Source organism: Phyllostomus discolor, chromosome 6, assembly GCF_004126475.2.
Source record: "Phyllostomus discolor isolate MPI-MPIP mPhyDis1 chromosome 6, mPhyDis1.pri.v3, whole genome shotgun sequence".
In the NCBI taxonomy this organism is placed as follows: Eukaryota; Metazoa; Chordata; class Mammalia; order Chiroptera; family Phyllostomidae; genus Phyllostomus; species Phyllostomus discolor.
Window position 1 is genome coordinate 36,648,694 of NC_040908.2, and position 26,265 is coordinate 36,674,958.

The window sequence follows — 26,265 nt, forward strand, 5'->3', positions numbered from 1 at the left end:
TGTATTCCTGTATACTAACAACAAAATATACTTAGAATTGGAAAAAAAAAAACAACCAATAAAATCTCTAGGAATAAGCCCTGGCTGGCATAGCTCAGTGGATTGAGCATGGGCTGCGAACCAAAGTGTCACAGGTTCGATTCCCAGTCAGGGTACATGCCTGGATTGCAGGCCATGACCCCCCAGCAACCGCACACTGATGTTTCTCTCTCTCTCTCTCTCTCCCTTCTCTCTCTAAAAATAAATAAATAAAATCTTAAAAACAATCTCTAGGAATAAAACTTAACAAAAGAGGTGAAGGACCTGTACACTGAAAATTTCGGGATATTTGTTGAAAAAATTGAAGAAAAAATAATGAAAGGAAACCTATTCTGTGCTCATGGATTGGAAGAATTAACATGGTTAAAATGACCATATTATCTAATGGCATATCTAAATTGTGTATAATCCCTATCAAAATGCCAATGGTGTTTCTCATAGAAAGATAACAAAAAACCCTCAAATTTGTATGAAACCACAAAACACCCCAAAGAGCCAAAGCAATCCTGAGGAATAAGAACAAAGACGAAGATGCCACACACCCTGATGTCACAGTATGGTATCAGCAGAAAAAACAGACAGACCAGTAAAATAGAATTGAGATAAATAAACCCACAGATACATCAGCAACTAATTTTTGACAAAGGGACCAAGAATATGCAATAGAGAAATCAAAGCTTCTTCAGTAAATAGTGGTGGTAGAACTGGAAAGTACATGTGAAAGAATGAAACTACATTGCTGATACCATATACAAATATTAACTCAAAATGAATTAAAAGCTTGACTATAAGCCCAGAAACAGTAATATACATAGAAGAAAACTTATGGTTCTTGGTCTCAGTGAGGTCTTTGTCAACTTGACCACAAGGCAAAAGAAATACAGGCAAAAATAAATGAATAGGATTACATTAAACTATAAAGCTTTTGCACAATAACAACAAAAACCATCCACAAAAACAAAAAGGCAACCAACTGAATAGGAGAAGGTATTTGCATATTATAGCTCTGATAAGGAACTAATATCCAAAATATTAATATATAAAAAACTCATGAACTCAACAGTAACACAATCTGATTTTAAAAATGGGCAGAGGACCCAAATAGACATTTTTGCTAAGGAAGACATACAGACATACCAATGTCCAACAGATTTATGAGAAAATACGCAACATCAACAACATAGCTGTAAAAAAATGCAAATTAAAACTGAAATGAGATACTGCCTTATACCTGTTAGCATGGCTATTATCATTAAGACAAGAAATAAATTTTGGAGAAGATGTGGAGTAAAGGGAACCCTTATACACTGCTGTTGGCAATGTAAATTGGTACAACCACTATGGAAAACAGTATAGAATTTCTTCAAAATATTTAGAATAGAGCTACCAGCAATCCTAGAAAATTTGAAAACACTTATTCATGAAGGTATGCCTACCCCTATGTTCATTGCAGCTTTATTGACAATAGCTAAGACATGGCAACAAACCAAAAGTCCTTTGGCAAATAATTGGATAAAGATGATGTGGTACACGTATACAATGGGATGCTACTCAACCATAAAAACATGAAATATTGCCATTTGCAGCAACATGGATGTCTCTTGAGAGTACTATGCTAAATGAGATAAGTCCGTTGTAAAGGACAAGAACCACAGGATTTCACTCACATGTCAGATCTAAAACAAAAAAGTAACAATTGAACAAACAAAAGAAACAAAAACCCAACTAAAAAGACAACAGAATGGTGGCTACCAGAGTGGAAGGGGGTGGGGAGAAGATGAAGAGAGTAAAAGGGGCCAAATTCAACATGACAGGAGGCTGGCTTTGGGTGGTGAGCACATATAGAGAATACAGATGTACTGCACACTTGAAATTTATATAAAGTTATTAATGTATTTTACCTCAATAAATTAAACTAAAAATTATTCTATAGTGTTATACAATTAGACAATATATTAGATTGAGCTATATAAAATTGCCAGTATTTGACTATTTTTGGACCATAATAACAGCAATTTCATGTGGTGTAAGTTCATATGATGAACAGATTTTTTTTTTGGTGGGAATTAGAGAGTAAATACAGTAGAAGTTAGAGAAGAGAGTATCATCATGTTGAGCTGAAGCCAATGTAAAATTTGCTGTACTAAGTGCTGCACTGAATAAAGGCTCTGTGACTTAGGGAGGAAGACTCTGGGCCAGGGGGATCAACATTTGACTCTATAATTAACTCCATGAGTTTGAAAAACTTGACCTCACTGAGCCTCAGTTTCCTGTCTTGTCAAATGGGGTTAACATATATTTTGCTAAGTTGTTACAAGGTTCTTCATAGTCCCCTTACTTCCAAAGATCAATGGTCTCGATGGTTCACAAGGAAGTACAGCAAGTCATACAAGACATAAGAGCCTGGACCCATGGGCTATGGCAATTCAAACCATTAGTCTGGGGAGGAAACCACATGGATACTGAAGGGCCCACCAACCACAGAAAGAGATCTACAACACCTGCGTTATATACTTTCGAGCTCTGTTCTTTACACATCATCTAGCCTACCAAAAACCTTGTTATGGCCGATTGCATGTGGTGATTGTGGGAATGGAGAATAAAAGGAAATTTGTCTGATTCTCACATAGGAGTGATATGATTGAAAAGCAAAATTTTTCAAACTAATTCTGCATTTGTTTTTGTGTCACAGTGAAAACATTGGAAAATAAAGACTTTTCTTTCAAAATGGCAGAATGAGTACCTGCTGCAACTTCCCCCTCTTGCTTCAAACCCTAAAAATGACTGAAAGGATATTTTAGTAAATCTATAATCCCACTGGAACAGAAGATATCATGTGCTCTATGGACCAGTAATATGATGATACTTGAAAGAAGAGGCATCCTATTTGGTTAAAGAATAGATCCACAATTCAAGTACATGATGGAGAGCATTGTTGAAAAATAAGAACATCTGCAAGGGTGCTTGTACCCAACAAGCAATGATTTCTACCTGCATTGCATGGGATACTAAGGTAACTGACAATGGCCTGGCATTTTGACTCCTACAAAAACTTCTCACTCCTTGGATCAGACAGAGAACAAAGAGATAATTTTCTCAGAGCAGAGAGTAAGGATATTTGAATTGGAGACATGAGGAAAAGTTCCCAGGTTAATAATACCCAGAGGAAAAGGGACTCTGTGCTTAGATCATTAGATACTGACACAGGCTACCTAAAAGTCATTCCATTATCTCCTTTATACCTAATGTAGAAAGGCTGAAATGTCTCCCAAATCCATCACCCTGTCCTGCTTCTCATACAATCAAGTTGTAAAAAAAATACAGCAGGATAATAAGGAAAGTTCCATCTTAAAATGAGTTTACAACCAAATAACACCCAACATGGAAGGGAAGCCACAACTATGAATTAAAAGCACAAAACTCAACAAAGAAAAGAATATATACCAAGTAAAAGAATTAAAAGACTTCAGAAGTACAAAAAATATCCTCAGAAAGATCACAAATATTGCATTCATTAACAAAATTTTACATCTTGGGAATGAAATGTTAATATAAACAACTCAATACATTGGCTATACAGCAGAAAAGACACCGCTGAGAGCCATTTAGTGAGACTGAGGCCAAGAAACTTTGCCAGAATTTAGTGGGAGATTTTTTCAAGTCTGTAAATTAAGAAAATGGGGACTCTTTCCTAAAGATTCCACTATACTTTCTCTCTCACTTACTCTGTACCATTTCCTTTCATTCTTCCCTCCTTCTCTTCCCTAGTTGTTTAATTTCCCTATTTTATATGAGTTTCAATGTCAAAGGCTACCTTAGAACACTTTGGAAGTAAGGATAAATTGTAAGTGAAGTATAGTCTCATTCTGTTGAGATTTAATAATGTCCCTCTGAAACACAGATTCTCTCATTTTGCAATAGAGTTTCTCATAGTTTTGATGCCAAGGTTTTTATTCCATTTGTTCTTATTACCAAGAAGCCTTTTGTTTTCTATCCCAGGACCTATATTTTTCTAGATCCTGTTTTAAAGTGATAGCATACAATATATATCACAATTGCCATGGCAACAGATTCATATGCTAATCAGCAATGCAGTTTTATAGAAGCACAAAGGGTCTGAATTTGGCCTTTGATTCTAAGAACATTGTTGGGTGTGGGCCAAGCTGCATAAGCTTAATATAGCATTTAAGAAAGTTTTATAAAAATCTGTTTTCCCTCTGCAAGAATCTAGTTTGGTAAGAATGGGTTTCTCATAAGCCAGAAAAGATAAGTCACTAGGGTATTTTTTTTCCCTTCATCTAGCCCTTCCAGTCAGTAGTGAACATACTGATTGGCAAACTAGGATTTATCTTCCCCTTCCTCCTTTCTAAGAAACCTCATTTTTTACTTTAGAAACACACCCCTTTTCCACACTGTCCAAGAGGTTCAGGAGAAGCTGTTTCCAATTCCAGAGCTGAATCTTGATTAGTCTAAAGCCTAAACTCAAAACCTGACTTGGTATTCTCACCCTACTTACTAATAATTGGGTCAGGAAGCAAATAGTTAGTCAGTCAGGACATGGTACCCATTGACCAATGGTGGCAACATGACCTAATAAGAATAAGGCTCATTTAAGCTCTTTGGGAAGAAATTTTATGCTATGGGTTAGAGCAAGGTTTTCTTCTCGTTTGTTGTGCTAAGAAAGATTTGTGTGTTACTTGCATCCATTTTGGGTGTCATTAGGGAAGTCATCCTGAGGAGAAAGCATGCATACACGAAAGGGTAGAGAAAGCCAAGAGAATACTGAAGAAAGGAGCTAAAACACTGACTATACCTTGTTGAGATTCTATTCTGCTTCCAGACTCTCAAATAGGTAGCACTAAATATATTCTTATTGTTTTAAACTAATTTGATTTGGAATTTTGTTACTGATTGCACCAAATCCTACTCAGTAAACTTGTACACTTTAAATGTTATGAATTGGGTATATGTTTTCTTAATTTAGTACATTAGAGGATAAATATTCTATATGATGGTGGCTTAGTTTTAAGTGTTTTAGAGTGTGTTTAAACAACTGATTCATTTACTGTCACAAAAGAGAGATTCTATATTATCTTTATGTAATGGAATAAAAGAAAATTAGTAAATGAGGCTTCATGGTTCTCCTCATTCCTCTGCTTATTTATTTTTCACTTATTTTGCAACTCCTATCCTGACCCCTCCAGCCTCCAATCCATCTGGGAAAAGGTAAGAAACAATGCTGAGGCAGTCTCAATAGTAAAGAAAGATGCTTATGGCAATGCAGAAGGAAGACGGCAGTGGAGGGACCAGAGTGGTGAGCTCAGGCTGATGTACAGCAGCCATTGCCCCTGGGAGGAAACTCACGGCATCCTGGAATTTTAGGGTTTCCAAGAATAAAGCTGCCCCATAGATGTTAATAGGACCCTGGATTTGGAGTTTCCTGATTTTTCCAAATTATAATGTTTCAAAGTATAGTAAAAATAGAGAATATTTGAAGTAATGCTGGTATTTTGCTATATTTGATTTAATGTTAACAAAAATCCTGTAAGTCCTTTTTAAACCTTCTTCCTTATTCATCTCCTTCTTCCCAACCTAGAGACAAAATATGTTCAATGTTGGCCTATATCCTTTCCATTCATAGTTTTATAGTTTTGTAATGTAAATAAGTGCATGAAAACACAGAAAATTGTTCATGGGTAGGCATCTAAGATGGTGGCAGCACAGGAGGATAGTGAACTTGCCCCTCCCAGGAGCAAACTTAAATATGCATGTATATAGAGAACAGTTACTCCTGTGAAATAAATGAAAGCTGAATGAACAGCTTCTGAACAACAAACAAAAGGCAGACAGAATAGAGAAGGCTGGAGCCCTCCGGAGCTGCAGGAACTCTCCCTACAGGAGAAGGGGTGAGCACCACTGTTTATATCCCCTACTACTTCAATACGGTGGGTGTGAGCTCTATTCTGGTGCCTTGGCCTGCCTGGAAGATCATCCCAGCACTTCCCCAGTCACACTGTTGGAGCCTTTTGCCTTGGAACAAAGGGAGCAAGCAGGAACAGTGGGGCATCACCATTGACACCTGGCCCAATAGGACAGTGCCCCAGGCACTCTAAGTGCCTGCCTGGCTCCAATCAGCTTCCCCAAACTACCTGTTTGGGGAAGTTTACTCAGACATCACTTCATGATAAGACTACTTTCTGCACAACAAACAAGAGGAGGACTGTAGAGAAAAGACTGGGGAGTCATGGAAGCTCTCCAGGGGCTACAGGAATTGGTCAGGGTCAGAGGTATCAATGAGCACCACTATTTACATCCCCTTTGACCTTCATAGGGTGGGCAGGGGCTCTACCCAGAGGTTCTGGCCTACCTGCAAGGTCTCTGCAACACATTCTTGGACACATGTCCAAGCTCACTTCAGCCCTGAACAAAGGGAGAAAGCAGGATCAACAAGGCGTTACCACATGCACCTGGCCTCTGCACACAGAGTCACTCCAGCATGGTAGGCAGGTGCCCCAGAAGGCCTTAGTTACCTGCTTGGCTCCTAACAGCCTGCCAACACAACCCAGCACACAGTCTACACACAGAAGCTGCATCTACGCATGGCCTCTTTATAAAGACTGGAAGAAATACCTATTTTTTCTGATTCATATAAACAAACAAAATCAAACAAAATAAAAAGACAGAAGAATATCTCTAAAATAAAAGAAAAAAATCCAGAAAAAAACCCCTAAGGAAATGGATATAATTTGCTTAATTAAAAATTCAAAGAAAAACTCACAAGGATGCTCATAAAATTGAGAGTAGAGTAGAGGAACTTAGCTAATATAAAAGAATGGATTAGTGACCCAGAAGACAAAGTTGTAGAAGTCAACCAATCAGAACAGCACAAAGAAAAAAAATTAAAAGCAAGCATAGCTTAAGGGACTCAAGCGCTCAAACCTTCACATTATGTGGATCCCAGGAGAAGACAGAAAGGAACATAAACTGTATTTAAAGAAATAATGGATGAAAACTTTCCTAACCTGGAAATGGAAACAGACATCCAAGTCCAAGAAGCACAGGCAGTTCAAACCAAGATGAACCCAAAGAGAACCAGATCAAGATATATTGTAATTAAATTGGCAAAGGTTAAAGATAAAGAGACAATCTGGAATAAAGCAAGAAAGAAAATAATGAGTTACATGCAAAGGAAAGCCCATAAGGCTATTGGCTGATTTCTCAGCAGCAACTTGACAGGCTGGAAGGGAGCTGCAGGACACTTTTAGTGCTGAAAGGAAAAAAATCTACAACCTGAAATAATGTACCCAGCAAGATCATCATTCAGAATTCAAGGAGAGAGAGCTCCCTGGACAAGGAAAAACCAAAGGACCTCATCACCATTAAACCAGTTTTACAAGAAGTGTAAACGGGATCTTCTTTAAGTAAAAAAGAGAAAGTCTATAAATCTCATAGGTAAAGTCAAATATTTAATAAATATGGTGAACCAGACATTGAGAAAGCTGCTACAAGGGTCAAAAGAAAAAAGTATCAAACTCCACCCAAACTACAATAAGTAGTTAGGAGATAACATAACCCAGTGAGACTTAAAACATGACATTAATGACATAAAGCATGGAAAGGAGAGTGAAAATGTAATCATTATAGAATATATGCATACTTAAAACACCTATCAGCTTAAAATATAATAGATTGCTGTAGATATAGAATGATATAAATAAATCTCATAGTAATCAGAAACCAAAATCTACAAAAGATGTGCAAAGAATAAAGAGAAAGGACCCTCCCAAAACACTAGAGAAAACCTGCAAACTAGAATGGAAGAGATCAAAAGAAAGGAACTCAGGAGAATTGGAAAACAACCAAAAACCAATTAAAATGGCAAGAAGTACATACTTAATAATAATTACTATAAATGTAAATGAATTAAATGATCCAATAGGAAGACATAGGGTTGCTGAGTAGATTAAAAAACACGAACCATCTTTCCTTGACTGGTGTGGCTCAGTGGGTTGGGCATTGGTTTGATTCCAGGTCAGGGCACATGCCTGGGTTATGGGCCAGGTCCCCAATTGGGGACATGTGAGAGGTAACCAACTGATATATCTCTCACACATTGAAGTTTCTCTCCCTCTCTGCCCCCCTTCACCTCTCTCTAAAAATAAACAAATAAAATCTTTAAAAAACATGACCCATCTATATGCTGCTTAGAAAAGACTCACTTCAAATTAAAAAACACATACAGACTGAATGTGAAGGGATGGAAAAAGATATCTCATGCAAATAGAAACAAAAAAAGAAAAACCAAGGTAGCAATATTGTATCAGACAAAATAGATTTTAAACAAAAAAATGTAAAAAAAAAGACGAAGAAAAACATTACATAATTATAGAGGGGTCAAATCAAGAAGATGATGTAATAGTTATAAATATCTATGTACCCAATATAAAAGCACCTAAATATATAAAGCATTTATTAATGGGCATAAATGAAAAAATAATAGTAGGAGATTTTAATATCCACTCACAATGGATAGATCATCCAGGCAGAAAGTTAATAAGAAAATGGCCTAAATGTCACATTAGAACAAATTGACTTAATAGGTACTTATAGAACACATCATCCCCAAATTACAGAATACACATTTTTTTTTCAAGTGCACATGGGACATTTTCCAGGATAGGTCACATATGAGGCCACAAAATAAATTCAAGGTTGACATTACATCAAGCCTCTTTTCCAACTACAGTATCATGAAGTAGAAATTAACTGCAGGAAGAAAACTGGAAAGAACACAAATACTTGGAGACTAAGTAACATGCTACTAAAGAACCAATGGATCAAAGAAGAAATCAAACGTAATGAAAAACTATCTTGAAGCAAATGAAAATGAAAGCACAGTTTTTCACAACTTATGATAATCAGCAAAAGGAGTTCTAAGAGGAAGTTCATAGCTATATAGTCCTCCACAAGAAACAAGAAAAATCCCAAATAAACAACCTGACACTATAGCTAAAGGAACTAGAAAGACAACAAAGAAAACACAGTGCAAAACAATAGGAAGAAAATACTTAATTTGGAGGCAACAAATAAAAAAATAGAAATTTAAAGAACAATACGAAAGATAAATAAAAGAGCTGGTTTTTGCAAAGATAAATAAATTTGACAACTTTAACCAAACTCATCAAGTAAAAAAGTGAGCTCAAGTAGTCATAACTAATAAATAAGTTACAACCAACAACAAAGAAGTATTAAGAATCATTAAAGACTACTACAAACAATTATATGCCAACAAATATGTCAATCTAGAAGAAATGAATACATTTCTACTAGTATATACTCTTCCAAGGCTGAACCAGGAAGAAACAAAAAACCTAAACAGACCAATTACTTAGCAATGAAATTGAAGCAGTAATCAAAAAACTCCCAACAAATAAATGTCCAGGACCAGATGACTTCACAGGTAAATTCTACCAAACATTCAATGAAGAATTAATGCCTATTCTTCTTAATCTATTTCAAAAATTTAAGAGGAAGGAATGCTTCCAAACTCATCCTACAAAGCCAGCATTAACCTGATACCAAATCCAGACAAAGATGTTACAAAATAAGAAAATTACCAGCCAGTATGCTTGATGAAAATAGATGCAAAAATTTGCAACAAAATATTAATGACTCTGATTCAACAATGAATTAACAGGATTATATACCATGACCAAGTAGAATTCATTACTAGGATGAAAGGATAGTTCAACATCCTAAATCAATCAACATGATGCATCATATTAACAAAATAAAGGATAAAAACCATATGATCATCTCAAAATATGCAAAAAAACATTTGAAAAAATTCAACATTGTTATGATAAAGACTCCCCAAAAAATGGAGGCAGAAGGAACACATCTAAACATTTAAAAAGGTAGCCCTGGTTGGTGTGGCTCAGTAGATTGAGTGCTGGCCTGCAATCCAAAGAGTCGCTGATTCAATTCCTAGGCAGAGCACATGCTTGGGTTGCAGGCTAGGTCCCCAGTAGGAGGCATGTGAGAGGCAACCACACACTGATGTTTCCCTCTCTTCCTCTCTCTCTAAAAATAAATAAAATCTTTAAAAAAATAAAAATGTTATATATGACAAACCCAAAGCTAGTATCACATTCAATGATGAACAACTGAAAGCTTTTCCCCCAAGATGAGGGGCAAGACCAGAATGTCACTATCATCACTTCTATTCAATATATTATTGAAGTCCTTGCCATTGGATTCAGACAAGAAAAAGAAATCAAAGGCATTCAAATTGGAAAGGAAGATGTATAACTCTTATTATTTGCAGATGATGTGCTACTACATATAGAAACCTTAAAGACTCCATCAAAAATATATTAGAACTAATAAATGCATTTAGTGAAGTTGCAGTATACTGAATCAATATACAGGAACCTGTTGCATTTCTATACCCAGTGATGAGCAATCTAAAGGAGAAATTTAAAAAAATAATCCCATTTACAATTGCATAAACAATCCCATACAATTCCTATGCACAAAATCCATAGGAATAAATTTAATCAAATGGGTAAAAGACAAATACTTCTGAAAACTATAAGACTTTGAAGAAAGAAATTGAAGAAGATAAAAATAAATGGAAGTATATACCATGCTCATGGTTTGGGAAGATTAAATATTAAAATGTTCTGACTACATAAAACAATATGCAGATTCAATGCCATCTCTATTAAAATACCAATGACATTCTTCTCAAAACTAGAACCCTAACTTTTACACAAAACCACAAAACACCCCAAATAGCTAAAAAAAATGTTGAGAAAGAACAACATGGAAAGTATCATGCTCCCTATTTCAAAATATAATACAACAAAGCTATAATAACCAAAACAGTATGGTATTGACATGAAAACTTATCTAGATCAATTGAATAGAGAGCCAAGGAACAAATTCTCATTTATGTGGTCAATCTAAGCCAAAGGAAGCAAGAATATGCATTGGAGTAGACAGTCTCTTCAATAAATTGTGTTGGAAGAACTCAACAGATTGTTAAAAAAATGAAATTGGGCCATTTTTTACATCACATACAAAAGAAAACTAAAAATGGATTAAACTCTTAAAGGTAAGTCCTAAAACTATAAAAATCCTAGAAGAAAACAGAAGCAGCAATTTCTCTAGTATCAGTTTTAGTAATATCTTTTTGGATATGTCTCTTCAAGCAAGGTCAGCAAAAGAAAAATAAATGCAACTAAATTTTGCACAGCGAAGAAAATGATGAACATAACAAAAAGAGAACCTACTGAATGGGTGAAGATATTCTCAAATGATACAGCTGACAAGGGATTAATATTCAAAATATATAAGAAATTCCTACAACTGAACACCATAAAAACTACAATCCAATTTACAAAGGGTAGAGTACCTGACTAGATAGTTCTCCAAAAAGGACATACAGATGGCCAAGAGACACATGAAGAGATGTTCAAAATCACTAATCATCAGGGAAATTAAAATCAAAACCACAATGAGATGTCACCTCACACTTGTCAAAATGGCTATCATTAATAAATCAACAAACAAAGCTGTTATGGATGAGGAGATATGGGAACCCTTATGCACTATTGGTGGGATTGCAAATTGGTGCAGCTACTATGGAAAACAGCATGGAGTGTCCTTAAAAAAATTAAAACGAGAACTACCATATGACGCAGCAATTACACTTCTCTGTGCTTATCCAAAAAAATCCAAAGCACCAAGTATAAATATATATATGCACCCCATGTACATTACAGCATTATTTACAATAGCCAAGATATGAAAGCAACGAAATGTCTGTCAAATAGATAAAGATGTGATATGTAAATACAATGGTGTATTATTCAGCAATATAAAAGAATCAGAGCTTGCCATTTGCAACAAAATAAAGAGACCTAGATACTACTATGCCAAGAGAAAATAAAGTTAAACAAAGAAAGACAAATACCCTATGATTTACTTGTAAGTGGCATCTAAAAATACAAAACAAACGAATAAACAGAGCAAAATAGGAACACAACCATATCTAAAGACATCAAGCAGGTATTTGCCAAAGGGGAAGTGGTGTGCAGATGGGGAAAAAATACACTAATGTGGTAATACACACAAAAGAAAAAAAGTCCTTCAAAAAGTCAATGAATAAACAAACTATGGTACATTCACACAATGGAATATTACTTACTAATTTAAAAATATGTTATCAAGTCATGAGAAGACATAGAGGAACCTTAAATGCATATAGCTAAATGGAAGAAGTCAGTCTGAAAAGACGACAGTCTACACAATTCCAACTATATTACATTTCAGAAAATGTGAAATATAGACACAGCAAAAATGTCAGTGTTTGCCAGAGCTTTCACAGTGGGAGAGAAGGGAGGGAAGAAGGGAGGTAGAGGTAAGTAGAGAACAGAGGATTTTTTTTTTGGTAGGGAAGTGAAACTATTCCGTATGATACTAAAATGGTAGATACAGAATATTCTGCATTTGTCAAAAGTCATAGGATATGCAACCCAAAGAGTGAACCCTAATGCAAACTAAGTAGTGTAGTTAACAGTAATTATCAATATTGGCCAATCAATTGTTACAAATGCACCACATCAATACAAGATGTTAATAGTAGAAATGTGGGAGAGGGAAAGAGGGAGCATATAGGAACTTTGTATTTTCTTTTTTTTAATATATATTTTTTATTTTAATTGTTGTTGCAGTAAAATTTTCTTTTACTCCCATCCCAACCCACCCATCCAGACTTCCTCCCTCCCATTTCCACCCGCTCCTAGTTTTTATCCATGTGTTCTTTATACTTCTTCCTGTAAACCCTTCCCCTTTTCCCCTGAAATTCCCCTGAACTTCCCTCTTCTCTCCTCTCTGAACACTGTCAGAAACTTTGTATTTTCCACTCAACTTTTCTGTAAACCTAAAATGGGTCTAAAAAATAAAGTCAACTTATATAAAAAAAGTGTGATTAATATACTAAGAGAAATGATAAAATATATAAAATGTTTTGATAAAACCAGACAGAAAAGAATAAACAAACTATGGGAAGAAAAACAAATAATGAACAAAAGGTTGCACATGTAGTCAATAACTGCATAAGTAATCACTTTATGTGTGAATGGTCTAAACCAGAGGTGGCAAACTCAAGGCCCACAGGTCAAATCCGGCCCTCCACCTTGTTTTATATGGCCCAACACTTTGTTTCTACCCAGTGGCACCACCAAGCTCCTTGCCCCTAGTTAATTACATTCGGTTCTTTGAAGACAACCACAAGGCTCATGTGGCCCCCAGTGAAAATGAGTTTGACACCCCTGGTAAACACACCAATGAAAAGACTATTGTCAGAGTGGATTAAAGAAAAACACCCAACTTCATGCAGTTGATAAGAAATATACCTTAACTACAAAGATTCAGAAAGCTAGAAAATATAGACTAGAAAATATAGAAAAAAACTATACTACTATATTATGCTAACACTAATCAAAAGCAAGCTGGGTAATTACATTAATTTCAGATGAGGCAGGGATGAATATTAGTATTATATGATGGTGAAGGGGTGAATTCTCTAAGATAAAATAACCCTAAATGTGTATGTACTTTACAAAAGAGTGTCAAAATACATGAAGCAGAGACTGATAACAACTGTAAGGATAAATAGGTAAACTCACTATTAAGTTGGAGGCTTCCTCATATCTTTGTCAGATCTTCGATCTTTGTACATTAATATCAACTGAATTGATGTATTTCATATTTATAGAATACTCCATCCAAAATCAGAATATATCTTTATCAGCTCACATGAAATGTTTACCAAAATAGACCACATTCTGGGCCATAAAACCCACTTTAGCAGATTTGAAAGAATAAAAAAAGAAAAGTGAAATAAATAAGGAATAGAAATATTCAGTGAACATAGGGGTGCATATATTCTTGCAAATAAATGTTTTCAAGTTTTTTGGGTAGATACCCAGATGACAGATTGCTGGGTCATATGGTAACTCTTATTTTTAACTTTTTGATGAAACACAATACTGTTTTCCATAGTGGCTGTACCAGTTTACGTTCCCAGCAGCAGTGAGTGAGGGTTCCTTTTCCTCCACAACCTCTCCAGCACTTGTTATGTGGGATCTAAAACTGACACTCAGACACAGACAGCAGTGTGATGGTTACCAGAGGGAAGGAGTTGGGGAGGTAGTAAAGAGTAAAGAGGGCCAAGTACATGGGGATGGCAGACGATTTGATTTTGCATGGTGTATACACAGTGCAATATACAGATAATGCATCATAGAAATGCACACTTGAAACCTATGTGATCTTATTAACCAATGTCACCCCAATAAATTCAATTGAAAAAGAATAGAAACCATATGAAGTATATTCTCAGACCTTAGTAGAACTGAACATAAACAAAAAGATAGCTGGAAAAATATCATCACATATTTGGAAAGTAAACAACATACTTTATTTATATATTTATTTATTTAATCTTTATTGTTTTTTTTTTATTACCATTTAGTCCCCTTATACTCCCTCTCCTCCCAGCATTCACCACACTATTGTCCATGTCCATGAGTCCTTTTTCTTTTTAGCTCAATCCTTCCACCCTCTAACCGCCCTGACCCCCACTAGCTGTCATCCTACTCTACATCTGAGTCTGTTCCCATTTTCCTTATTAGTTCAGTTTATTCATGAGATTCCACATATGAGTGAAGTCATATGGTATTTATTATAGGGGACTGTTCCATGTGGCGTGGGGAATGTAGCCCAGCACCTGATTCAGAAAACTGATGGGGAGTGAGGTCAGCACACAGGACCCACACCCACGGATAGGTTCTCCCGTGGGGAATCAGGCCTGCATTGTACCTAGGCTGCTTTGAGTCTTGCTTTGCTAAAACTCCCTCACCCTGAATTGAGGCAGCAAATATTTACTGTGTATCTTTAAAGTAATTTCCTAAAATGTATGCTAAACTTCCCAAGGGTGAGTGTAACCAGTTCAATCACTTTCCCCTTTGCATTTGCAAATATCCTTCTTCTTTGATGTAATTAGCAACATCCTCTCTTTTGTTTTATATAAAAGGTAACTGCCTAAAGTGAACCTGTGCATAGTAAATGAGGACAATTCTTGATGTAATGTGCCCAGAAAAGCAATAAAATCTTGTCCAGGCAAGGGTTGGGCCCTCTCTCACTCAGAGTGGCCATGCCATCCCTTTTTCTCCACAGGACTTCTGCAATCTGTGTAAATTTATTCATTGCATCCACAACATGTGGACTCCACAGGCAGGGGTCTGTGTCAGTTTATCTTTCTCTACTGGCTCATTTCACATAGCTTAATGTTTTCCAGGTCCATCCATACTGTTGCATATGGTAAAATTTTATTCCTTTTCATAGTTGAGTAATATTTCATTATGTCCACCAAGAAACTACACAATTGATAAATGAATTTGGCAAAGTAGCAGGATACAAAATTAATATCCATAAATCAGTTGGATTTTTATATGTCAATAATGAATAAACTGAAAGAGAAATTAATAAAACAATCCCATTTATAAGTGCTTCAAAAGGAATACAATACCTAAGAATAAACCTAACCAACGATATTAAAGACCTGAAATCAGAAAATTATGACACTGAAGAAAGAAATTGAAGAAGATACAAATAAGTAGAAGCACATATCGTGTTCATGGATAGGAAGAATTAACATCATTAAAATGTCTATGCTACTCAAAGCAATCTATACAAGATCCAGCACAAATAACACCCCTTTTCTTATGAAATTTCTTATTATAAAATCATACGTATGTAATTCTATAACATAACAATATCACATTCAAGTATACCATACGACATTTTAGGTGAAATGTTTGAATTGCTCTTCATCTCATGTGAGACATTCACATACCCTACCAATCACACTCAAGCAGGTGTTACTACTGCCAGACCCTGCAGATTCAACATAATTCCTATCAAGATTCCAATGATGTATTTCACAGAACTAGAACGAATATTTCAAAAATTTATATGGAATCACAAAGGCCCTGGAGAACAATAGGGATCCTAACAAAGAAGAACAAATTTAGAGAAATCATGTTACCTAATATCAAACTATACTATAAGACCATAGTAATCAAGATAGTGTGGTACTGGCATAAAAACAGACACAATGATCAATGGAACAGAATAGAGAGCCCAGAAAGAAACTCATACCTTTATAGTCAATTAATATTAAACAGAGGAAGCAAGCACATACAATGGGCTAAATAATTTATCAATAAATGATGTTGGGAAAATTGGACAAATACATGCAGAAAAATGAAACTAGACCACCTTCTCATACCACAAACAAGAATAAATTCAAAATGGATCAAAGACTTAAATATTAGACCTGAAATCACAAAAATCCTAGAAGAAAACATAGGCAGTAAAATCTCAGACTTGCTTGTAGCTATATTTTTTCTCATATACCTCCTCAGCCAAGGGAAACAAAAGAAAAAATTAACAAATGGAACACTAAACTACAAAGTTTTTGTACAGAAAAGGAAATCATCAACAAAATAAAAAGGCAACCCACAGAATGGGAGAAATTATTTGCCAATATATCTGATAAGGGGTTAATATCCAAAATTTATGAAGTACTTATAAAACTCAACACCAAAAAAACACAAATACAATTAAAAAAATAGACAAAGGACCTGAATAGACACTTCTTCAAAGAAGATATACAAATGGCCATACACATATGAAAAGATGCTCAACACCACTAATCATCAGAGAAACACAAATTAAAATCACAATGAGATACCACCTCACACCTGTCAGAATGGCTACCATCAATAAATCAACAAACAACAAGTGCTGGTGAGGATGTGGAGAAAGGAAACCTTTTTGTACTGTTGGCAGACTGGTGTAGCCACTGTGGAAAGCAGTATGGAGACACCTCAAAAAATGAAAAATGGATCTGCCCTTTGACTCAGTATATATAATCCCACCTCTGGGATTATATCCAAAGAATCTCAAAACACTAATTTGAAAAAACATAAGCACCCTTATGTTTATTCCAGTGTTATTTATAATTGCTAAGATATGGAAGCAGCCCAAGTGTCCATCAATAGATGAGTGGATAAAACAACTATGGGGCATTTAAACAACACACTTTAAATAACCTATGGGTCAATGAAAAAGATTCAAGAGAAAATTCTAAATGTCTGAAACAGCATTCACAACAAGTGCATTAAACTCTAGTGTGACTTGCTGCATGGGAGTGACAGAAAGTAGGACTGGAAAATGGGCAGCATTTAGAATATAAAAGCCTTCCAGATTAGGGAAGTTTAGCCTTTATTCTGTAAGCGAAACTCTTCCATTGATGTCGCTGAGATCATATATGCATTTTAGAACAATCTCTACCAGAAGTGTAGACCAACTCATAGGCTATAACAATAGGGTAGGTCAAATATTCCAGGCTAATCTGAGGCTGCATACTTAGAAAGGAAGAATATCAAATGATACCCAGGAGATGAAAGGTGAAATCAACAGAACTTTCTGCTTTCCTACCACTGGAGGTAAAGAAAATGGAAGATGCCATTCAAGAATCTGGTTTAGACCACTAGACAGATGATGGTTCTAGTTACTGAGAGCATATGAAACATTTATTTGTAATATGTAGGTGTTAATTTTTTTTAAAGATTTTATTTATTTATTTTTAGAGGGGGATAGGAGGGAGAAAGAGAGAGAGAGGGAGAAACATCAATGTGCAGTTGCTGGGGGTCATGGCCTGCAACCCAGGCATGTACCCTGACTGGGAATCGAACCTGCGACACTTGGGTTCACAGCCTGCACTCAATCCACTGAGCTACGCCAGCTGGGGCTTGTAGGTGTTAATTTTTAACAATTTAAGTACAAATGGTTATTTATCAGGTGGTAATCAACTTATTTTCATAGTAAGGATTCTGAAAGCCTTATTCTGAAATTCTCATTTCAATTATTTGATGAACTGATAGAGAGTAAAACTATCAGTTTTATAAGTATGTTTTTCTTTTTATGAATAGCTTTATTGAGATTTAATTCACATACCATAAATATTATCCTACTAAAGTACACAATTCAATAGTTTTGAGCATATTCAGAGAGTTGTGCAACCATCACTTTCTAATTCTAGAACCTTTCCTTCACCTCAAAAGAAACTATATACCTTAGCAGTCAACCCCTATTCCTCTCTCCAGTTCCCTAGGCTACCACTAATCTACTTCCTGTCTCTATTAGATTTGCCTATTCTAGCCATTTCATATAAATGATATTTGGTCTGTTGTGATTGGCTTCTCTCTTAGTATGAAGAATATTCACTTAGTATGTTCACAGTTCACTCATGTTATTACATGCATCAGTACTTCATTGTATTGCCACATATTATTGATTGTATAAATATACCACAGTTGATCAATTCTTCAGTTGATGGCCTTTGGACAGTTTTCACTTTCAACTATTATGGATAATGTTGATATGAACATTTACATACCAAATTTTATGTGTACATATGTTTTCATTTCTCTTGGGTATATATCCAGGAGTGGAATAACCTAATTTAAAAATGGGCAAAGGGCCCTGGCTGGTGTGACTCAGTGGACTGAGCACTAGCCTGTGAACCAAAGAGTTGCCAGTTTGATTCCCAGTCAGGGCATATGCCTGGGTTGCAGGCCAGGTCCCCAGTTGGGGGCCTGTGAGAGGCAACCACACATTGGTGTTTCTCTCTCTCTTTCTCTTTCCCTTCCCCTCTGTCTAAAAACAAAATAAAATCTTTTAAAAAATGGGCAAAGGTTTTGAAGAGAAAATATGCAAATGACAAAAAAAAAAGCACCTGGAAAGATGCTCAATATTATTAGGTATCAGGGAAGTGCAAATCACAACCACAATGAGGTACTTCTCACATCCTATATACATATATTTATATATGTATGTATATATACAAATACATATTAAATCTGTAGATATATAGATCTCTACACTGTTACTAATGTTACTAACTTATGACAGAATTTTTCTCTATATGAATGCTCATTACAGCAAGTTTCTATCACTTGAAATTCTACTGAACATCTCTCATTACAATATTCCATTTGCAATACTGGCTTTATTATAGCAAGAAGATTTTTGTTCCTATCTGTAAAACCCTCTCCTCAACACATAAAACCACAAGTTTACTTTTTCATATTTTATGTTTATGTAAATCAACAATGCTAAAGCTTATCTTTTAAATATAAATCTCAAAAGGTGCACCTATAGATAAAAAGGAATCTGATTCAAAGAGAACACATAGATCATATAGTCCATGTGTGCACTTGTACTTGTGAAGTACAGAATCTCCAAGTGTCAGAGGCCATAGAATACCATGAATTATTAAAATAACCATTGAAAATTATTTTTTAAAAAATTGGGGCTGTCAATAGACTATTTTAGCCTCCTTTATCCTCAACTTCTAAATCATATAATCATATGACCAGAAAATATAATTCTGAAGTTCATATGGAAAGATTATATGTTGGAAAAGCAATAACACCAGTCCAGGAATGAGTAATTCTGTATTATTATGCCTATTTTGTCTCTTCCTATCTGAGGGACCTTGGGCAAGTCATTTAACTTGTCTGAATTTCAGCATCCATATATGAAAAATAAAGGCGTTGTGGTGAATTATCCATAAAATCACTATCTGTTCTAAATAATATGATTCCATCTATATTCTTATTTTTGAGTATTCATAGCATTCTAAACATTTATGCATCAAAATAAAGAGTAGCTCTTCTCTTTTTAAGGAGTATTTTCTATAAAATTCAGAGATGACTCTTTCTAAAATAGGTAGCAGGAGAAATGACCAGCAGAACGAAAAAGAGCCATGAAAATTTTTACCATGCATAAATACACTTGGATTTTATTACAATCCTATTATTCATTATTATCATTTTATTTTAAAAAATCTGAAAAATTAGCTAGTGACAGAAGCTTTCTAATGTACTTGATCGGACAATAAATTATTTCATGTCTGATAATTTTTAAGATCAGTACAGATGTGACAAGCTACAACCAGCTTGTTCCTGATAAGCAGAGTTGAATCTTCCTAATCTGTGCAAGCTGCAGGAAAGCTGAAAGATGCCAATTAAGGAATCATCTTGATCTAGCAGCTGCACAGTGTATTAAAATATATGGCATCAAATGAAAGCATCAGTGAATAATAAAGCCTTGGAAGATCCTACAATGGGAAAAATGTTTACTAAAATAGGACTATTCTTCATGAATTTAAGCAATGAACAACACAGGAAAATATAAGACAATATGACAAAAGAATAAAGTGACTTAAGCTAATAATTAACAATTAATCCTGTGTGTTATAAAGCAGAACATTCTGTAAATGCAAGTCATCAGCAATGCATCATGTCAAGTCACAGAAAAGCATTCAACTAATTCAAATCCCTGGCATTTGGCCTTCTTAACTGAACATTTAATTTATTCGTATGTCAATTAAGTGGCTTTAACTACCTCTCTGGGTATTATTCATCCTTTAATAATGACACAAGTATAGCAGAGTAAGGCAGATTCTGACAAATAGGAATGAATATAAACACATGTGGTGTCTTTCACTGATGAAAACCAGCAGTAATGTTTATTACTGATATAGGGTCCACAGATAGTACTGATGTATGTTCAGTTTCATTTTGGCCAAGGATTTACCAAAAGCCCCTGGAGTGCCTCTAGAGTAGAGATTGTTTTTCATTCCCACTAGTGTTTTCAGCGCCTGACATAGAAAAGTGAGCCATGTTGTGATGCTGCTGTCAGAGCTGGAACACAGAAGTAGCCCTGTGACAGAATGATGCTTCTATAAACAGAGGTTCCTGTCCACGAACTCCTAAAAATATGTCTGGCTGCAGGAAAATACCCAAGTATCAACAAGGTTACTGAATTACAGTCTTTTACCACTCTTTCCCCTTGGAGACCCATAAACATTATCTCTGGAGCAGTTGTTCTCAACTGGGAGCAATTTTGCCACAGGGGACACTTGGTAAGATTCAGAGACAGTGTTGGTTGTCACAACTGCTTGGGTGAGTACTAGCGGCATCTACCGAACTGAAGCCAGGAATGGTGCGAAACATCTTGCACTGAGCAAGACAGCCCTCAACAACTAAGAGTTCTCCAGCCCCACATCAACAGTGCTCATGTTGAGAAACTCTGCTCTGGAAGAACCAACTGTGTATTATAGGTGAAGGCAAGTGTAGGAGCCTGGCAGGTTATGAGACTGTGATTTTAGGAAGGACATTGGGAGAGGGCCAATAAATCACTGTCTGTGAAGCTGTACTTTTTCTAGGAGTGCAAGCAACCTTCAGAGTGCTTGAGTGTACCTGAGAGTATGTAAGATAGATAAAGACAGAGAAGATAAAATCAGGAGTCTTCAGTAATAAATGGAGCAGAAACAAATGATCTATAAGGCTCTTTCACAACCTTGGTAACCTAGGATCGAAGCCCTGGAATACTAACATCAACTTTTATTGAAGCTTCTCCTTTGCAGGCTAGGTACTATTGTGATTGCCGAGAATGCAAATCATAAAAACCACCTTTCCCATGAAATGTCCGATTAACTTTTTCCAAAAGTTCTTTATATGAAGTTTATGGAATGTATACTTTCTTACAAGGAAGGGATAGGCAGGCCTTTGAATCTTTCTCTCTCCTATCAAGGTCTCATTTTTGTTTTGTTCTGTTTGTCTCCAGCTTCCCACTGATGGATTCTTGGGACCTAATTAACAAAATGTAATCTGTGTTTGGTCTCAGTGACTTAAAACATATTAATAAAATTGTTATTCTTAACTAAAATGAACCCTCAAGTTATCAGGATGATCAATGTTCTCTATAAATGTTGCAAAACTGCTCAAAATAAATTATTTTATGTACTTTCATTTTAAAGATATACTCACCTGTTAGGATTCAGAATAAGGAACGTGGTCAGAAAGATCAATGTTGGGAAAGTGGCGCATCTCCGACAAGGATGGTATTTGTAAAGCCAGGATGGCTCATAAGCTGAGCCTCTGTTCTGAAGCAGTGTCATTGCCCACTTTATGAATACTTAGTGGTATCCACTAGCTCTTTTTGTACACTGTTATAGCAATTGGTATCAGCAATGTAAGATAAACCATCCACTTCTGCTACTTGCCAAGAATTTGATCAGGCAACAAAAAAACACCACTACTACCACTGACAGAAACCAGTCCAATGGCAAAATCTTAAATATAACTTTGGGTTATGAATGTGAAAAGGAGCTTCAGCTTTCCCACTATGACTGAAGAAATTTTAAAAATCCTACCTGCAGAAATAGTGCAGAAAAAAATGACATACAGTAACATGCAGCAAGTTATGATCAATTAGCAGCATCCACAGAGGTCATGCTGGGGTAAAAAGTGCCTGTAACACACATTTTTCACCTGAATTCTTATCAACAATGAAAGCCTTGCACATTGCCCTCTTCAGGGCCCTCTGCAGTGCACAACTCAGCACATCCTTCAACCTCCAGTGAGCATCTTGAGGCAACAATTCCACCCTAACAGATGAGCCTCAGCTGCAAGCACTGTTTCAGTCTAATCAGCATCTCTACAGTCCGAAGCCTACACTGTCGACAAGCAGGCCCAGGTAATGGATCTCTCCTAGACCACCGCATGACAACCAGTCACAGTATAAACTGTGAATATGCCATTTGAAGAAGTACACATCTTTTTTAAACAAACAAAAAATTAACTTGGACTTTTCAGAAGAAAAGTTTTTCTACTGGACTCCAGCAAAGGCTCCAGGATACACTTATTAGGATATACACATCAAGGAATCTTGCAAGAAATATAAATTGTGAATATTAAAACTTAGACAGACAGGGGCCATCTTGCCCCAGCTATCAACATCACCCTTTCCACATATATTTTCTAGTAACCAGAAGCCATTTTTTCCCACGCCCATGGAGGCTCATGGCAGAAACAAGAGAACCACCTTCGCACCAGCACTATCAAATAGTCTCTACAGACACCCATTCAAGTGCCTAACAGTTTCCAGATTCACTATTTTCTACTCACTGCTACTGCAACAAGACTCAATGGCATCTCACACCTCCTAACTCCTCCACCCATTACCCACACAGTAGTAACTATAACCTTTTAGGAAATTATATGCCTAAAATATTCAGCGAAGGAGAACAACATAAAACTTATAGATGATCCATTTTGCCATGCATGCTTCAGTTAGGTAGATGAAAGATAGATGATGATAGGTAGACCGATAGATGGTGGACAGAAAGACAGGAAGGATAGGATAGACAAATCATTGTGAAACATTTTAGACATACAAAATCATAGAAAATGCCATGTAAAAAACTCTCAGCTTAGGAAATAAAGTACTCCAAATAATTGAAATATCTTTGCATTTCTCACCCCATCTCCTCCTCCTGCTCCCCCTGCCAGAGGTAACATTGTCTTGAATCTGGTATTCATCATTCCCATGCACTTATTTGTTTAAATCTATGACTACTTATGTATGTATGAATATACAAAGGGGTTATTCCTGTTTTCAAACTTTACCTAAGTTGCATAACTTGCACAATATTAGGAACTTGATTTTTCTGCTCAGTGTTATGCCTTTGAAGTGTACATATTTCTAGTTCATCCATTTGAGCTTTCTGTAATGTAATTATTCTACCTTGAAGTCATGTATCATTTATCTGTACTCTTGTTAGTGAATATTTACGTCATTTTCAGTCTTCACTATGTCACACAAATGGCCATTACATCTTATTTGCTATCATGTGTTATCAAAATCTTCTATAGAAGTATAAATAGTGTAAGGGGCATGACCATCACTGACATTGCTTCATCATGCTAAATTCCATTCCAAAGCCAGCATTCCCACCAGCATAAATAAGAAACTCTTTGCTCCATATCTTCATCAACTGAATTGTAAAACTGGATTTTAATTTTGCAAATTTGATGAATGTGTAACATAATTTCAGTTTTTTATTTGTGGTCCCCAAATGATCAGTGAAATTGAGGTTATATTTGTGCACCTATGTGAGGCTTCCCTTTCTGTTCTCTTGTCCTTTACATACAAAGGTAATTGTTGCATGATTACCTTTTTTCTTGCATGTATGTAGGAATCCTTTATTAATTATAGATCTTTTTGTAAGAAATTTTTCAAATATTTTAAGGTCAGAGATTTTATCTCAGCCTATGGCTTACAGTTTTTTACAATGTCTCTTGTTTGACCAGAAACTTTTAATATGGTCAATTTAGTAACCTTTTCCTTTAAGATTTATGCTGTTTTGTAGCTTAATAAATCATTCCTTAAACCCAAGATCACAAAAATATTTTTTCATAATTTCTTTTTTTTTTGGTCAAAGGTCTGTCTTTCCTGTTTAAGCCATTCATCCACCTAATTGTTTATCTAGGAGAATAAAATAGGAATCCAAACTTTTTTACATGGATAACTAATTTTCCCAGAACCATATATATACTTGGTCACCTTTCCCTATAATTTTAGTGACATCTCTAGAATATATTAAGTTTCCACATAGGTATTTCCAGTTCCCTAAAATTCTGTTTTTATATTTGCCCAATCTCAAGCAATTATTATACTATATAAGCATAATTATTACACTGTTAAATAAGTTTGGTAAAGTCTACCTATCTTAGACTTCTTTTAAAAACCGTCTTAGCATCCTGGCTGGTGTAGCTCAGTGAATTGAGTGCCAGCCTGTGAACCGAAGGGTCTCTGGTTCGATTCCCAGTCAGGGCATGTGCTTGTGTTCCCAACCAGGTCCCCAGTAGGGGGCATATGAGAGGCAACCACACATTGACATTTCTCTTCCTTTCTTCATCCCTTCCCCTCTCTCTAAAAATAAATAGAATCTTTAAAAAACAAAAACAAAAACAAAAGGAACCAGTTTCAGCTATTCTTGGCAATTTGTAACTTCACATTAATTTTTTGAGGAACTGTTAATATCCCCCCAAAATCCTTTTATGTTTTGTGTAGACAATGCATAGAAAATATAGATAAATTTCAGGTAAATTGGCATCTCTTTAATATGAGTGTTTTTTTCCCAATTTTATTTTAATCGTTGTTCAAGTACAGTTTTCTGTCCTTTACTCCCATCCCAGCTCACACAACCCTCCCTCCCCACCTCCCTCCCATTTCCACCCCCCCTAGTTTTTGTCCATGTGTCCCTTATATTTGTTCCTGTAAACCCTTCCCATTCTCCCCTGAAATTCCCTCCCCTCTCCCTCTGGTCTCTGTCAGCCTGTCCTCTATTTCAGTATCTTTGGCTATATGTTGCTTGTTTGTTTGTTTTGTTGTTTAGGTTCCTGTTAAAGGTAAGATCATATGGTATTTGTCTTTTACCACCTGGCTTATTTCGCTTAGCATAATGCTTTCCAGCTCCATCCATGTTGTTGCAAAGGGAAGGAGCTCCTTCTTCTTTTCTGCTGCATAGTATTCCATTATGTAAATGTACCATAGTTTTTTGATCCATTCATTTACTGATGGGCACCTAGGTTGCTTCCAGCACTTGGCTATTATAAATTGTGCTGCTATGAACATTGGGGTGTATAGGCTCTTTTGGATTGGTGTTTCAGGGTTCTTAGGATATAATCCCAGCAGTGGAATTGCTGGGTCAAAAGGCAGATCCATTTTTAGTTTTCTGAAGAAGTTCCATACTGCTTTCCATAGTGGTTGTACCAGTCTGCAGCCCCACCAGCAGTGCACTAGGGTCCCCTTTTCTCCACAACCTCTCCAACACTTGTAGTTTCTTGCTTTGTTTATGATGGACATTCTGACTGGTGTGAAGTGGTATCTCATTGTGGTTTTAATTTGCATCTCTCTGATAGCTAGCGATATTGAGCATCTTTTCATGTGTCTCTGGATCCTCTGTATGTCCTCCTTGGAGAAGTGTCTATTCAAGTCCTTTTCCCATTTTTTAGTTGGGTTGCTTGTCTTAGAGTGGAGTCGTGTAAGTTCTTTATGTATTTTGGAGATTAAACCCTTGTCTGAGGTATCATTGGCAAATATGTTTTCCCATAATATGAGTGTCTTGGTTCCAAAACTTTGTCTACTTTTATTCAAGCCTTATGCACTCAAATAACATTTTGAAATTATTCTCTGTTTAAAAGTCTTACAAAACTGTAATAGAGCTATTCT